Below are 17,952 nucleotides of genomic sequence, written 5' to 3' on the forward strand. Positions count from 1 at the left end.
ATTCACAGCTTTCCCTCCAGGGGTTGCCTGATGACGACCAGCATGTTTCTGCGCTGGTAAACAAAGCACGAGCATCAGAAGACACTGTTATTACGCCTCGAAGTTCATCTTTCGTTCTCATTAATTGCTGTTCACTCTCACCGGGAGATTACTTCATCACGCCCACTTCTGCCTTATTGGAAAAAAAAAGTTAGCTCGTCCCACGTGGCATCGCCCATATTGGCCCAGTGTCGACGTAGATCATCATAATCAACGTTACACACGAGTCCATACTAATACCGGAGAACACAGTTCTAGCCACCGTAACATTGGCGACTGGCATCAATATCATTGCCCTCACCGACACACCCTCCTCGCAACCGTTTTCCCAAGATCCTATCAAAGAAAATGATGTTTTCGATTGCCTTTCGAATACCATCGACGGGAACCTCACCGGTCATCAAAGAGCACAAATGCTAAGTCTCTTAAAATCGTATCACAAACTTTTCGATCTAAATGACCTACCTTTAGGCACAGTTTCAACAGCTGAGCATAGGATAGACACGCAGGGTCATAGTCCCATCCGAACACGTCCTTACAGGGTCTCAATGAAAGAAAGAGAGATAATAGAGCAACAAGTGACTGAAATGTTGCAAAAAGACATAATCAGAAAGTCTTCAAGTCCTTGGTCCTCTCCTGTGGTTTAGTAAAGAAAATGGACGGCAGTATTTGCTTTTGTGTGGACTATCGCCGCCTCAACAAAATCACGACCAAAGATGTGTACCCCATTCCACAAATTGATGACGCCTTAGATTGCCTCCAAGGCGCTGAATTTTTTACATCGCTGGATTTAAAATCGGGATATTGGCAGATTCCAATGAATTCAACTGACAAACCCAAAACCGCATTTATCACGCCAGACGGTTTATACGAATTCAATGTTATGCCGTTCGGCCTATGCAATGCTCCGGCCACCTTCGAACGCCTGATGGATACTGTTCTTCGAGGATTGAAGTGGCAAATCTGCCTTTGCTATTTAGATGACATTATTATTTTTGCACCAACGTTCGCAGTTCATCTGGAACGTGTGGCCACAGTTCTTTCGTGCATTGCAAACGCGAATTTAAAACTAAACGCCAAAAAGTGTCACTTCGCAGCGAGAGAAATCAAAGTGCTAGGCCACGTAGTATCGAATAAGGGTGTTCGACCTGACCCGGACAAAATTCGAGCTGTCACCGAATGTCCTATCCCCAAAACAGTTAAGGAGCTTCGCAGTTTTCTAGGTCTTTGCTCATATTTTCGGCGGTTTGTACAAGGATTCGCAACCATCGCCGCCCCCTTACACACGTTATTAGACACAACAAAGCATTTTCATTGGACTCCAGAGTGCCAACATGCCTTTAATCAGCTCGTTGCTCGTTTGACAGAAGACCCAATCATGTGTCATTTTGACCCCTCAGCCCCCACTGAGATCCACACTGATGCCAGTGGTTATGGGATAGGCGCAGTCCTGATACAACGAAAATCACCCCAACTTCAAAACGTCGTAGCGTATGCTAGTCGCACCCTCGCGAAGGCTGAACGTAACTATTCGACAACTGAAAAAGAATGTCTAGCAATTATCTGGGCTACTGCCAAATTTCGACCATACCTGTACGGCCGGCACTTCAAAATCATCACGGACCATCACGGCCTTTGTTGGTTCACGTCATTAAAGGACCCCTCTGGACGGTTAGGACGCTGGTCACTTCGACTACAAGAGCACGACTTTTCAGTGACACATAGATCCGGACGCAAGCATCAAGACGCCGACGCTCTTTCACGTTGCCCTCTACCGACGGTCGAAACTCAAGACGACGACAACCCCATCACATTGGCTTCTCTCTCTCTCGATACGGTGGCACAAGAACAACTTCAAGATCCTGGTACTGCCGCCCTCGTGCAACATATCACAGGTACATCCACTTCCGACAACCGCAAGTTTTGCAAACGAGCGCGACATTTTTCTGTTCGAGATGGCCTCTTGTACCGCCGTAACTACTCCACCGATGGTCAGCGATGGTTATTAGCACTTCCTCGGCAACTTCGTATGGATGTGCTACGGTGCTTCCATGACGATCCAACGTCTGGCCATCTTGGCATCTCGAAGACCTACCAACGTGTACGTGGCCGATATTACTGGTCCGGCATGTATCGCTCCATACAAAAGTATGTTCGTTCTTGCCTACTCTGCCAACAACGGAAACAACCGCCCCAGCAGCCGGCTGGCTTGCTACAACCCATACTTGTTCCCGAGAAACCATTTGAACGAGTGGGAATTGACTTGTATGGTCCTCTTCCCAAATCATCCCAAGGAAACCACTGGGTTGTCGTCGCCATTGACCATCTGACACGCTACGCTGAGACTGCCGCCCTGCCCCACGCAGATTCTCGCGAAGTTGCATCCTTTATTTTACATAGTATAGTACTGCGGCATGGATCTCCTCGCGAGCTACTCAGCGACAGGGGAACAGTTTTTCTATCCCAAGTTGTCGAAAACATTCTAAGAGAGTGTAATGTTATTCATCGTTGCACGTCCGCCTATCACCCCCAGACCAACGGCCTTACGGAACGTTTTAATCGCACACTTTCAGATATGCTTTCCATGTATGTCTCCCAGGACCACGACAACTGGGACCGTATACTACCTTTCATCACTTTCGCCTACAACACCGCCACTCAAGAAACGACACACTACTCCCCTTTTATACTCACATATAATCGCAAAGTGTCATGCACAATGGACACAATCCTGCGTTATCGACCAGATGTTACCGAGCATACCACCTTTGCCGAAGACATGAACCGTGCAGAAGAATGTCGGCAGTTAGCTCGTTTTCGCACATCTGAGCATCAAAACCACGAAAAGCACCGTTATGATGATGATCACCGTTCCGTAACCTACAACAACGGTGATTTGGTGTGGGTATGGATGCCCATGAAACAGCCTGGACTTTCTTCGAAACTTCTTCGCAAATATCATGGCCCTTACAAAGTCCTAGAATTAACGTCACCAGTCAACTACAAGGTGGAACCCGTCCCCCCTCCCAGCGATCGTCGCCGTCACCATCGAGAAATCTTTCACGTGTCACGGATGAAGCCCTACTTCTCCTCAGACCCCCCAACTCCTTCTGCCAGGATGGCAGCATCCTGATCGGGGGGAATTGTAGCGAAGACGACGCTGTGCGATGGGACCGGTGAAGAAGACAACGATCGCGCGCCTTTTTTTGATTCTCGGCTAAGAGGCTGGGCAGACGGTAGTAAAAGCGGACCTGTCCTGACTCCCACCGCCTGGTCTTCCCTGTACGCTACAATATATATATATATATATATATATTTACAAATGGAGTCTGTCATACGTTTCGGATATCCAGCGTTGGTAACTCAAGAAATGTTAGTGTCAAAGCTTTGTTGGACTTGATGTGGGCCTGATCTCAAGAGGCTTGCTGTGAGAGCTTCGGGGGTCACAGCTTGCTTCACGTTCTTTTAATGCTCCGATTTATAAGAACGAAATGACTTTCCCGATCGTGCTTGATATTTCCACCATACATGCCCTGTTTAAAATTTCAAAGTCAAATCCAGAGGCCGAATGAAATTTTCCACAGGAGTCTCATAGGTGAAGATTAAACCCAAACCCAAGCAGCTATGTTGGAACTGTGTCATGGTAGTGTTGATCATCCATCTTCTTTTTCGTTAATTTCGATGGTACACAAAATTGAAAAAAAAATCCACATATCTAAAGATACCCGCTGTGCGTGTATATTTTAGGACATCCTAGATGGCTTGTCTGCACATTGCAAGAAAAATATCACATAAAAGTGTAGCTACTTGTCAGCCAATACACTCATCACTCTTTTGCACGTACTGGTGTTTTTGATGAGCCACTACCGTCGCTGACATGTAGAATTGTAGGATTTCTAAAAAAATGCCTAGGCTCATCAATGCATTATATAAAAGTGAAAAGGCCTCTTTCATTAATGGTGTATTGAATGACTAGTGGAAGGGTTGTGTGTGAAATAGAATAATACATGTATTGTACATCTGTAGAGAACCCGGAGGCTAAAAGGTGTCCCTATTCTTGCAGAAAGAATATGACATGCTCTAATTCTTTTTTTTCTGTCTTATTATTCGGAAAGGGTTATTAATTTTTACGCTAGAAAGTTTTTGGGTTAAAAACTTGAACACGCAGACTTGCCGAGTGGTTCGTTCCGAGACAATGGCCCGAAAAAGGAACTCCTTCTTTATGAGTTTTGACTGAAAAAAATATTGATGGTAAGTCTTTCTCTGCTGCTTTGATCTTGGTTAAGAGACTGGCTTGTTGAGTTTCACCACGCAATCTGATGATGTCTTGTTTTGCTGCCTTGTTGCGTTGATTGTCGACTGGAACAAAATGCTTGGGTATGGCCTGATGACTTCTTTCTTTATATATGTCTGATGTTAGAACGATGAAGCCACCTTGCTTGTCTGAAACGCATAGGTTAAGTTGTTTGTTTCTGAAGTCTTGTATAACAGATCCAAAGTTCGCCTTAGCCCGGGCCTGGTGGTTCAGGCTAGCAAAGACTTGAAGTCCATGTTCAATGATCAGCGGTGCTCTGCCTTGAGGGGCTTTTTCGGCTATTTGGCGTGTGAGGAGTAGCTTATCAACAGCCTTAAGCTTAGGTAGTGAGGCAAATGTTGGTCCTTTTTCCAGCACATGTCTTGCTCTGGGTTATATTGGTAGGATTCCAACAACATGGAGTGTAGTTCTTTTCAGATCAGTCCTACCTTGTCGATGCAAACCAAGTTGGTAACGCGAAATTGGGAGGTGGCCCTTAACCCCCATAACTCCCGTGATATGGTTCGTAATGATGAGGTGATTTGAGAACTCGGTGTGGGTTCAGCATTTCACTCGTAGAAAGTCGGTTAAAAGGCGTACCTGGCGCCTTTCTTCAGAGCGGAGGATTTTGGACACACGCTGTTAATGCGCCTGTAAAGGTTTCACTGCCCCGAAGAGGCATTGTACTTGATGAAAGACGAGCTTCTTTTTTTATGTTTCGGGAGAGCAACCGTGCTTGGCAAATGGAGATAGAAATGAGCAGGCATAAGGCGTACTGCTCAAGGGGGTTAAAATTAACACAGGATGTGCTCAAATAACAAATAGCAATAATAATAATAACCAACTAGCTCAGTTCATTCCCGTAGTAAGATTATTAGGTGCTTATCTAAAGGTCGCGTTCGGTCGCTCAGATCTGCCTAAGGATAAAACCAATGATGGAAGTGGCAAAGAAAATTAAACTACTGGTAATGCTTCTCTTGAAACTGTTGCCAAACCCCGGTACAATTGTCGCCTGTTCTCTTTTGTTATCTTTATTGCTTCACTCCATCTTCTTGTTGCAGTTTTTTTTTGTTGTTGTTTTTGCCTTATCAATCTCGCATGGCAGACATAGGTGCACCAACAAACATTTTGTACTCGGTGCTATTATAACGGTGAACGCGCCACTTAGTCTCGGGTAAATGCTAACTATTTTGTAAAAAAAAAATTTATCTGTAAACCACGCGGCAGTTACCGCTTCAAATCTGAGTGTGCGATAGGATAATAGTCCAGCCGTGTGTCGTACTGCAAAATCTTGAACGCTTAAGGATATTATGCTCTAGGGGATTAAGCCAGCAGTCTAGTTGGCTACTGTGCGAGCATTACAGTTAAAAACTGAACAGATTGCGCATTCCTATCAGCTTGTTTTCAAGGCATTTACGTACACGGTGTGTGGAAGAGACATATTCCGCAGGTACTGTGCTAATGCGTGATATCCCTGAAACGATGAACTATTCGTATGAGGAAAGCGTTGAAATAATACCACCACCTTTTCGCGTCCACACAACGTGATGAGCATTCTAATACCCCTCTGGCTCAAGCGATCCTTCCCGGCTAAAGTTAAATGTAAGGCAATAAAAAAGTTCTTGGTGTCAAGCCACACCCGTATTCTACTTTATCGAAGTTCGCAGTTCATGTTCTACGTTTTGCGTGCTTTGTATTTTACACGGGGGAATCCCTTGACTTTTTGTTGCGACATTTAAATAAAGTTTCAAGTGAAACATGTAAGGTATCTAAATGGCTTCTTTGATTATTTTTCTGGCCCTAGCTACTTCATGCGGCACTTCCTAAGTTGGATTACCATATATGAAAACATATTTGATGCGTTCCCTTTGATTATTAAAACCATCATGTTAAATAAATGTCTGTTTATTCCTCATATTCGTTAAATAAATAATACAATCTCTCATTCCCAATTACAAATCCGAATCTGCCTTTGTACCACGTAAACAATTAAGGTATATGAGATATACCCAATATCCCCAAAAAATTAAAACTAAAAAGTATTCCATTAGAAAAGACCTGGACATCGCAGTGCATTACATTTGGCGTTGTTTCGACGATGCATGTATAATATTCATGCCACACTGACCTGAACTAGATTCCAACAATTACCAAGTTAAAATATACATAACTCTGCTCCTTCTTCAACAACCGATTTCAAGCCTTCAATCATTACATATATATGGACCCTCCAATGTCTCACGCTTTACTTATTCAATATGATTCTCCCTTATGGTTTTCGCAAATCGCATTTAAATCTTATTTTTATTTATTTTGCTAAAAATTAAAATTTTCTAGTTAAGTTATATAAAAATGGTTGCATTGCTAAATATATATATATACACATATATTGAGTGCAGGAGCGCTATGGGTAACGCACAGTCGGCGGTGATATGACCTAGCCCAACTGAGTGCTACCGGAAAGATCTAAAGCGTCGCATGTGGTCCCTCCAGCGTGGTAAGCATTAAAACCGTCAACCACATTGCGACAATGACTGATAGGGCCATTTATTCGAACCTCTCTTTTGCAGTCTAACGTACCCGGGACTTCCCGCCTGGGTTTTGTGTTGCCACGGCTGGAACGGCTCTGCTCCAGCTCATACAGTACCCCCTACATCATAAAGTAACTAGATATAAATGTTCGAGTTGAACCAGTACTGAAAACTAAATAATGAAACAAAAAATTCCTTTAACGCTAAACCCGCTAATGAACATTATAAAAATCAATGCAACTTATGCCTTTGTTTTTAGTATAATTGTTTGTTTCGTTGCATTACGTCTGACTATATCTGAGTATTGCAACCCCTCTTTTCTCCCCCGACGTAGCAATTGTCTATTTTCCCAGTTGTTACTATCGGCTTAGCAATACGAGTTTCCTCCTTATCCAGGCACCTTGTCGTGAACTCGCCGCTTGTATGGATTCACGGACACAGATCAACTGCATTGAAATTCCATTAAATTCCCTATATTGCTCAAGACTGTTACGGTACTTGTTGCTGCATAACGAAACAAAAGTTAGTTCCTAAGAAGAGTTCACCAAACAACACACCTCATGAGGTTCACTAAACAGCATACCCCATTAAGTTCACAAAACAACATACCAGACTGACGATTACGGCAATATATTTCTAGATTCTCGCACGCTCTCTTTAACAGAGATAAAAAAAACCGTAAACCATGCTTGAGGCACGCGCATTCCGCTTTCCGGTCACGCGACCTCACCAAGTCCACACCTATGGGAGAAATGTGCGAAATGACTTTAATACTAAATATAAAGCCGTAAAAGGTTCAACAGGATCCCGCATCGTTCTTATTTACTTTTGCTTGTAGACAATTACTCAATTTAGCACATAAACCTGTCACCTGCTCTTGAAGCCGTTTTCGTACAGATCTGAGCGGCTGATCGATTCCGAAGTTCGAGCTTCGTCATCACTCCAAGATCTTTAATCGTGGTATGAGCCACATACATTTTATTTGGCAGGTAAAACGAAAGGCGCAAAAGCGTCTTATTACCACTGTTGTACCAAATACTCAACAAAAGTATATACGATAATATACTAAACACCGATTTGAAAATGTGGTTAGGGTAGTATTCAAGTTAATTTTAGTACGAACTATCGTGAGTAGAGTACAGGTGCTTTGAAGAAGTAATGGAATTACATCCAAAGATAATTGGAAAGTTTTGCAAGCTGGTGATACAAGAATAAAAAGTCAAAAAGGGGTGTTCTATTTGTGATGATGACTTTTCTGAGAATCATCTTTTGCTGTGATCTTTATGACTTACAAGTTTAATTTTGAATATTTTTAGATATGCCACGTAATGGCGCCGAAATATTTTAGGAACAAACGGGACTCATTCATTCTAGACATGGCTCCTGCCGTACTATAGTTTGACGTAAGGCTCGACTCCCGACGGATTCTGCAATAAGTATGTATTAAGGCCCATGCGCACATTCGCGTTTGAGCGCGGTGCGTTACGTAGCAGCAAGCGGACGCGTTGCGTTGCGAAGACCGCCTGCGCCAAACTTGTACGCACAGTTGTGTTGACACGCAGTCAACCGCAGTCAAGAGCCAATAAGAACGCGGTCTCGTCGCTAGTGGCTCACAAATAGTAAGCGAAATCCAATGCAACATGGCGGTGCACAGCGACAGCGTCGAAGTGTTCGATCTTAGGACAATCTCGCCGGCTTCCTCGACGTTTTGTCAAGCTTGAACCATCGCAGCCTTTGAAAATACGGTCCCCACCGCTCCCCAAAACGAAAAAGCAAGCACTGCGACCGGCGAACCGGATACGTCTCGCCGAGTCGGCCGGGTGGGGTGAGCGAACACGTCACCCCCTCTCCTCTTTCGGCTTCTGATTGTTCGAACGCACCGCAACGCTTCGGAAATTTGAGCGAGTCTCTACTCGCTTGCGTCGTGCTACCGAGCGTTGCGGGAAGGCGAGCGTCGCTCCGCAAGCGACCGCGCCTGGCCGCAAGGACTCCGCAATGCACTCAAACGCGTTCAAACGCGAATGTGCGTATGGAAATTTATGCCCCGTCACGATTCGAAAACTTGACATATAGTCAGGAACCGGAATTGCATATTCATTACAGCCGAACTATATGTTGATAAGCAGCAAGATTTGTTGATGAGTACGCGAGTGAATGACACACGCGCACGGCCAGGAGAAACATAGACACAAGCACAGGAGCCTCTGTCGCTAATTAACAACCAAGAGCGAGTACTTCGTCCACCAAATCAAAGGTGAGAAAACGTACTTCTTCCTTCAAACTGTAAAAGTATAGTTTAGAAATGTTAAGAGGGAAACAAAGATGAGTGTCCCCAAAATTGCTTCTAGAGCCCCTTCCCCTGCCCCCCTACGTACCTGATCAAACTATTCTTGAAGCCCTGAGTTCAACGTGGTCAACATTACAGAATCAGAATTCACCATTTTATAACTTATAAACACTCCACTTGGCGGAAAACTGGTTTCGAAGATCTTGAGGACAAAACAATGCAAGCATTATGAAGAAGATTAAGCTTCAATAGGCACACAACTACGGCCATTGCTTTGTGGAAACAGAATCTAAGCCACTGCAGCTAAATATAATATTCAGTATTTTTCCGAGGTAGTGTCTGTGCTCGGATAAAAACGTTTCGTGCATTTTTACACTGGAACCCTCTGAACCGGTGATTTGCGAAAATGGTTCATTGTGATCGTACTCTAGTTCCCGAAAAAAATAATGGGGTCTCAGTGTAAAACACGGATGACGTCACCAGCATTCTAGCTCCAAGCGTGACGTGCCTTAATTGAAAGATTGAAGAATAAATAAGCAAAGGTGAACAAGACGACAAGAGGACACAAAGGGGCGGCTGTTTTGGGGGCTCCAATGTCACGTGACCGCTCGGGCACCAATGTCACGTGACCTTACATCAATTAAGTTTTCCCAATAAATTTAGCGGTACATTGCCGTCACGTAGCCTATGAACCAATTTAGTTTCCTCATTGAATTTAAAAGGGAAGTTTTTGTAAATACAGGTTCTATTTGAATCCTTATACGGCTAGTAAATATCTCATAAACAAGCTGAGATGATCGCTCCTTCAATGCTGCATTTCAAGAATTACGGGACTTTGGAGACAAAAGTAGCGGCCGATTTGCTTTGAGAGTTCTAAACAATTGTTAATTACTGCAGGCGAGGTCGGGCACTTGACATGCAGGATCAAACGTCCAACCACTCGTACGACAGTTTGGAAAAGATAGGCAAACTGTACCATGTGCCAGCTAATCACGACATTCCGTAAGCGCAGGTAATGCGGTGACCTGTTGGCGCCCGGTTAGATTCGGCCGTTGGACATTTATCGGTGTGGCCTGGCCCCCAGTAATTATGACACGTTCGGGAATACGAATAAAGAAACTAAACAAAAACTGCCTAAGAACAGAAGGGTCCTCGCGTCTTTCTCACTCACATGGCGTGACCCGTGAATCTCATTAAAGTTCCGCAGCCAATGAGCTTGCAGCATCAGATAATAAGAAAACTGAGGAAGCAATTACGAAGCAGGGAACGAATTTACAATAATACACGCCTGGTGAGTGCTGAAACTGTCAGTGACTCTACAAAAAAGTGATTGCGGCAAGGCATAAAAAGGCAGCCATATATCCAATGGCCTGCAGGACATTTCGCTTTTGAGAGAACATGCCGAGAATGTGGACATATCGACCTTCCTCTAATTGGCCGGTTACTGCGGCTACATGATAAAGTGTAAATATCAGTGTTACGCTCCTCGTAGAAGCTGATGAAAATCATGAGCGAAATTCATAGCCGAGTCTTGGAAAGCAAAACGAACGGCGGGTCGGTAAGAACCGACCTTGTGTCATGTAATGTTTGTCAAGAGATCTAGAAAAAGCGGGCGCCGGCAGCAATAAAAATGTATGCGTCGGCCGGGAATCGAACCCGGGCCACCCGCGTGGCAGGCGAGTATTCTACCACTGAACCACCGACGCTTGGATTTGCATGCACAGGCAATTCATTTATGGCGTTAGCTTTCCAGATGACCTCGTTTAAGACAGGTTTGCTCTGTTTTTCCTTTTGCAAAGAACGACAAATGGGCAAGCATCCGTATACGCATATGTGCAGCTATAAAAACAGACGTATAATATAAGTGCATATGAACACATCGTGCCCGTGGGCATTTCGTTGTATCAGGCATATGTGCAATGTCGACGCTATGACGTTGTGAGTTATTCAATAAATAGTCTTATTTCTTAAGATATGAGAATTTACAACCATACGCAGCCTATGAGACCAAGCATGATGCTATTGAATAGTGCGTGCTTAAAGTACGTCGGGCTGTGCAACTTTTTGTGAGGTACATCTTTAAATTTAAAATTATGGCCTATTACCCTAACTTCTAAATTGTGTTTATGAACTTGAACACAATTCAGGAGATGCATTAACGACAGAAACAGACACACACACACACGTGTAAGAAAGTTGTGCGAATAGCATCAAATGTATAAGGCTACTGTTATGTTGAAATGTCCTGGAAGTATAAAACCGTGGTATTTTACTCTTTTCCGCTCTAAGTTATGCATGTTCACTGAGAACTTTGGCAAAAGTGAAGCATTCAAATTTCGTTCGAGTTTAGCGAAATTTGGAATAATATCCTTGTTACAGGTTGCGTGGAATTTTTAAAGTTTTAAATGGCGCTCGGTTCGGAAATCTGGTTTCTTGGATTTAGTGTCTTTAGAAGACGACGGAAGTCAATTTAAATGGAGGACTGTCGTGTGTTTGCAATGATTTATTGTAGTGACTGAATGAATTACCTTCACTAGAAGGGCTCGCGTGTTTTGTCTTTTTCTTTTTTGTCTCACAAATAAACGCCCCGAGGCAGTTGGAACGCGGGTGCGATTGAAGCCGGCTGTCTGTTGTCTGGATCCCGGTCGACACCCACCGAGGCGAAGTTGCAACAACTGGCGACGAGGATGGGATGAACAGACAGCATGCCGAAGTTCCACGAGTTCCGCCCGGAGGAGAAAACGTTCGACGACCACCTGGAACGCTTCCAGATTTTCGTGCAAGTGAATGCTGTGAACCCAGAGGATGCGGCGGCAACGTTTTTGAACTTCCTCGGGAGAAGTGCATATCGCACTCTTAAAGGATTGCTGGTGCCCGCGCTTCCAATTTTCAATAGCTTGTCAGAATTGACATGTGTACTCAAGAACCACTTCTCGCCGGCCAAGTCTACCATAGTGGAGCCGACGAAATTCCACCGGAGGTACCAGAAGGACGGCGAAAGCCTGGCAGACTTTGTGATTGCCCTCAAGAAGCTGGCCATGGCTTGAGACTCTGTTGAATTCCTCGGCACTGCTCTTGGAGACCGGTGCGTCGCGGGGTGCCTCGTTGCCGAGATTCAGCGACCGCTTCTCGAGATGGATGGCAGTTCCGAATTCGGGGACGTCTACAAGGTGGCACTGGCAAGGAAACTGGCTACAGAGCAGAGTAAAGAGCTGCAGAAACAGAGCGGTCGAGATGCCACCGATGTGCATCGATTGTGGGACAGACAAGACCAGGAACAGCAACGACAGCCTGGAACTGTCTGCTCTCGATTTGGTTCTTCTGCGCATAAACCTTGTAAGTGTCTAGTCCTTAAAGCGAAGTGCTCAAGTGAGGAAAAGAAAAACACGTCAAAAGAATGTGCAGAGGAGAAGAGAGCAGGGGTAAGCCAAAGAGCCTGCCTAATGTGGGTCCCGGAGACGTGTGCGTTGTGCGTTGTAACGTAGTCGCGGGGGTGCCACCGGTTACGACTAGGTTGAGAATAGCGGGTCACAAGGTAGAGTTGGAGGTTGATATGGGTTCTGCAGTTACCCTTATGCCAGAGGACGCGTATCGAAGGAGTCTACCTCGAGGAGTGCTGAAACGGTGTGACCTCAGCTTGCGTACGTACGGGGAAAAAGTTAACGTTGTTGCTTTATCCGATGTCGATGTAGCTAGCAGTCAAGGGAAACATGTGTTGCCTTTAGTGGTGGTGAGAAACGACAATGTGCGGCTTCCAACGCTTCTCGGTAGAAACTCGCTGCAGGAAGTAAAGCTGAACTGGAGGTCCGTTTTCGCAGTTACAGCAGCGGAGAAATCTCTTTTAACATTGAAAGTGCTGTTTCCGTCGATGTTTAAGAAAGAATCCGGAGCCATAAGAGGATCCACTGCAAGCCTTGTTTTCAAGGACAATGCTCAGCCAGTGTTCTGCAAGCATCGTGCCGTTCCTTTTGCGTTTAGGGACGCTATTGATTGCGAGTTGTGGAGAATGATTGACGATGGTGTCTTGTCTCCTGTGAAGACTAGTGACTGGGCAACCCCGTTCGTCATTGTTCTGAAGCCCGGCGGAAAAATTCGTATCTTTGGCGATTACAGCGTCTCAGTGAATCCGAACTTGCCCACGGAACATTACCCCTTGCCAATGGTGGACGAGTTGTTCGCAAGGTTCGCGGAATGCCGCGTGTTCACGGTTCTTGACCTGCGCGCTGCGTATTTGCAACTGAAACTTGAAGTTGATAGCAACGCGAGGAAAGCGCTGACAGTAAACACTGACCTCATTCTTTTCGAGTTTTTGCGGTTGCCGTACGGCGTGTCGAGCGCTCCTGCTATTTTTCAGACTACCATGGATAAGATTTCGCTTGGGTTGCCGAAGGTTGCGTGTTACATAGACGATCTGCTAATCGGAAGCAGCACACTGCTTGACAAGTCGTGTTAGAACGACTTGCCCAGCATTGTGTTAGCTTGAACCTGGAAAAGAGCAAGTTTTTTGTGGGCGAAGTAACGTACCTTGGGTATATGCTTCACAAACACGGGCTCCGACCTTGCCCCGACAAGGTGGAAGCGGTCAAAAGCGCTCCGCTTTCTACAAATGTTCATGACTTCCGCAGTTTTTTAGAAATGTTAAACTTCTACGCCAAGTTTCTGCCAGACTTGGCAGCATTGCTGCGGCCTCTGTACGACTTGCTAAAAAAAGGGGCTGAATGGTTGGGGTCAAAAGAATGTGATGAGTGTGTGAGGAAAGCTAAAGAGCTTCTATGTAGTGCTGATGTCTTGACCTTGTACAGCCAAAATAAGCCTGTTAGGTTGACCTGCGATGCTTCTTATTTTGATGTAGGGGCAGTTTTGGCTCTTGAAGTGAGCAAAGGAGTTTACAGACCGGTTGAGTACGCTTCAAGAACATTGACGACGACCGAACCAAACTACTCGCAACCAGAAAAAGAGGCGCCTGCCATCGTATTCGCCATGAAGAGGTTTCATAAGTAACTTTTTGGTAGAAGGTTCACATTGGTCACTGACCACTATCCTGTCACCACACTTTTGAAGCAAGGGCAGTAGTCAACCGGCATGACCGCTGCACGTATACAGAGATGGCGACTTCTTTTAGCTGAGTAAAACTTTGTGATCGTTTTTGCGAAGGCTACCAGCATTGGTCACGCCGACGCCACTTCAAGGCTCCCCTTTCCCTCAAAAACAGAAGACTGTGACCAGGATAACTACTTTTCGCCGCTCGATCATGTTCCAGTCGCAAGCTGGACAGTGCAGGAAGAGACTAAAAAGGATCCCCTACTACCTCGGATCATCGAACTTGCGAAACGAGGATGGCCTAAAAAAGTAGACGATCCGGTCTTAATTGCAGACTTAGTGCAAAACGTCACGCTTGCATTGCTTAGTGTCACAGCTCAGTCTGCGTTTTTTGGTCTTAACAGATGTTTCGGGTATCGTCATTCGCTGCGCTGCCTCCGTAAGTTGCGCTGATTGTTTCTCCGAGTGTTGTGCGTGAAAGTAGATGCCGAGACTTTTTTTAGAGTGCATGCTAATCCCAGTCAGAGACAAGTAAAAAAAAGCGTAATTATTATTGGTCGCAGGTGAATTTCACAGCGAAATGTGAGGAAGTACATTTCACCTTTTCCACTTTCCTACCTTTTTTTTCAGTCAGCACGTGAATGGCCCAGAACACTTTATCTTCACTTTGCAGAGAAGTAGGCTTTAGTCATAAAAAAATCGTCCATTTTGTACTTTCTGCGCTCGATTTTTTGTTAGATATCTTTGCAAAGTCAATAGTTATCAACCCCGAAATTTACCGTAAACTAACGCGGCGGCATATTGCGACAGCTAGTCATATGAGTTATTTAAAGTGGGCTACATTTTACTTTACCATGAGCCAAAACGCAGTCAAAGACTATACAGCCAATGACGGCACAAAAGCGGCGGGATCAGCAAGTCCCAGTCATCTCATTATCGCTTCGGGGCCACTGACGTTGAAGCATTAGCCGATAAATGACGCCGAAAGACGAATCACGAATGGAAAAGCTCTTTACATCAGAAGTCACGCCTTGAATTTCTTGAGCTGTCCGTGGCTTTTTTATTACCTGTTTCACGTAAAGCACGACCACGACAAGAACATACGATCGGACGGATATAATAAAGTATACTGTGAAAATTGCATCATCCTGACCCTCATTGTCTTTAGTTCGTTTATTATCACATCGATAAACCTAGAGGTGTGCCAATAGTGGTTTGGATCGAACACTAGGGCGTCATTCCCAGCACCAACACCGCAACGAGAACCTGTAGGTGACCGTTTCCCCTACACTCTAAAAAATATCTGTAAGTCTACTTTCACGCACAACACTTGAAGAGCCAATCACCGCAACTTACGGAGCCAGCTCAGCGAATGACGATGCCGAAACATATGTTTAGACCAAAAAACGTAGTCTGAGTTGTGACATTAAGCAATGCAAAACGTCACGCTTGCATCTTAATGTCGCAACTCAGAGTGCGTTTTTGGGCCTAAACATATGTTCCGGCATCGTCATTCGCTGAGTTGGCTCCGTAAGTTGCGGTGATTGGCTCTCCGAGTGGTGTGCGTGAAAGTAGACTTACAGACATTTTTTAGAGTGTAGCGGTATGAAGGCTATAAATGACGCAGCGCTATTCGATTCGAATCACTATTCGCACACCCCCAAAATAAAACAAATCACGCAAAAAAAAGCGCAAGATCACGACGCTTTTACGGTGCGTGATTGGTTTTAGTAAGTGATAGCACATGTTCAAGTAAGACGAGCACCATTTCAGATTGATTTTTTGCGAGGCTCATTTGTCTCCAGAGAACCGGAACGCTGGCTGCGGTGGGATTTATTGTGAGCAGGAGTATAGACCTTTTCCACAATAGCGCCGCCATACTGCAAATCATAATGTTCAGTATGAACAAAAACACTGTTTCACCGTTTCCACGCCAATAGAATACATTTAGTATATAAGTGTAACCATCCCCCTTTTTTTGCCTACCCTCTCTTTTTATCTTTTCACTCTATTGTGGTTGAAATGCTTGACAACATTTTTGTCGCCTATACCAGATATGCCTAGCAGGTGGCAGGGGACAAGAAAAAAAAAGTATATATGGATTGTTTACTTTCCGATCGGTGTCTTGGCATTTAAAATAGCTGACTAATGACGTTCCATCCTCAAAAGAGGCAAAAAGGTATTGCGTCGGCCGGGAATCGAACCCGGGCCACCCGCGTGGCAGGCGAGTATTCTACCACTGAACCACCGACGCCGTTCTCGCCACGAATCCTCCATCGAGTGCAGCGCGAAACGTTACTCCGTTTTCAAGGTGATCTTGTTGTGAGATTCGAACAGGTTTGTTCGGTATCCCTTTCGCCACGGTTGCTTACAACCAGGTTGCTATGCTCTCGTTATGACCTGACGGTGGAACTTGTTTCAGAAATGCTTTGACAATTGGCGCGGTCATAGAGCTCATGAAGTGTAGGTACTCTAATTTCTTTCCATGTCTAACTAAAGAGACGGTAATTATGATTGGTCATAGAACTACTTTCCTCAGCAAAAACTGATGTAGAGCCGAAAATCACAATTTCCGGTCGCTTACCATTCGACCTTTTTTCGCGGCCATAGATTGAATAGCCCACAACACGTGTTGTTCACCTTAACGAGAGGTCGGATTGACAAAACAAATATTTCTTTCTTTTTCCAAATTGCTTTGTCTATATTTGTCTTCGCTGTCACAGACCAAAGGCCTTACCAAACCTCAAAATTTTCGTAAATTAACGAGACGACACATTGCAAAAAAAACAACGTTTCGTGGCCTATATTGTGGACTACATCGTTTCACGAAATGTCGATACGCAGTCAAAAGCTACAGACACTGAGAGCAAAGGTAGGGTTGACCAATAAGAACGCCTAAGAACGCATCATGATCTTTGAAGCCTGAATATAAGAACCTTGCGTTTCCTAATCTACCTGTGACTGTACACTCTAAAAAAAATCTGTGCGTCTACTTTCACGCACCCCAACGCTTGGAGAGCCAATCTCCGCAACTTAAGCAATGCAAGCCGCAACTCAGACTGCGCTTTTTGGTCTAAACATATGTTTCGCCATCGTCATTCGCTGAGCTGCCTCCGTAAGTTGCGGTGATTGGCTCTCTGAGTTCTGTGCCGGAAAGCAGACTCACGGGCTTTTTTTTAGAGTAAGTAGACAATCAAACATACACGCATTCACTGTCCACTGGGCTTTATTTGCTTGGCTGACGACACAAAATGATGACGGTCAACGTGACGTTGCGTTTTGGCATACAAAAGTAAGCATTTTAAAGTAAGAGGCACGATCGACCATGCTAACTTTTATGGTAAAATAACAATTAAGTAGTATACGCTGCAAGCTCATGAAAGACTCCAAACGAATTAATTTTCCTAGCTCCTCCTTTTTGCCAAATTCGCTTCCTAAAAATATCTATAGAATCAATATTGAAAATGTTCACGGTAACATTTTAAATCATACCACAAAAAATCGCGGAATTGTGCCCGATATATGTTTCAAAAATCCACAGTTTGCGAAATTCAGAAAATATTGAGCCTGCGAAAATAATGTAATTTACAGTATTCACTTTTCACAGATAATGTATAGAGTAACATATCCATAGACTTTGTAGGAAGGTTGTCACTAATGCACCCATAAAACTTTTAGGGGGCAACAAAGGGTAGTCTGGACACTTTAAATGTAGAAGAACCGATAAACAAATGCACATAACTTATGTATCATATCATTAT

The 17,952-nt window shown here is 44.5% G+C and overlaps 2 non-coding genes across 2 annotated transcripts; both read right to left on the reverse strand.

Annotated features, from left to right (window-relative positions):
- Nucleotides 1-10,786: 10,786 nt before the first annotated feature.
- Trnag-gcc lies at nt 10,787-10,857 on the reverse strand. The gene has a single exon. It is a non-coding gene; the product is annotated as a tRNA-Gly (tRNA).
- A 5,517-nt stretch (nt 10,858-16,374) lies between these two features.
- Trnag-gcc lies at nt 16,375-16,445 on the reverse strand. The gene has a single exon. It is a non-coding gene; the product is annotated as a tRNA-Gly (tRNA).
- Nucleotides 16,446-17,952: the final 1,507 nt, after the last annotated feature.

Source organism: Ixodes scapularis, unplaced genomic scaffold (genome assembly GCF_016920785.2).
Source record: "Ixodes scapularis isolate PalLabHiFi unplaced genomic scaffold, ASM1692078v2 PGA_scaffold1__304_contigs__length_218370807, whole genome shotgun sequence".
Classification (NCBI taxonomy): domain Eukaryota; kingdom Metazoa; phylum Arthropoda; class Arachnida; order Ixodida; family Ixodidae; genus Ixodes; species Ixodes scapularis.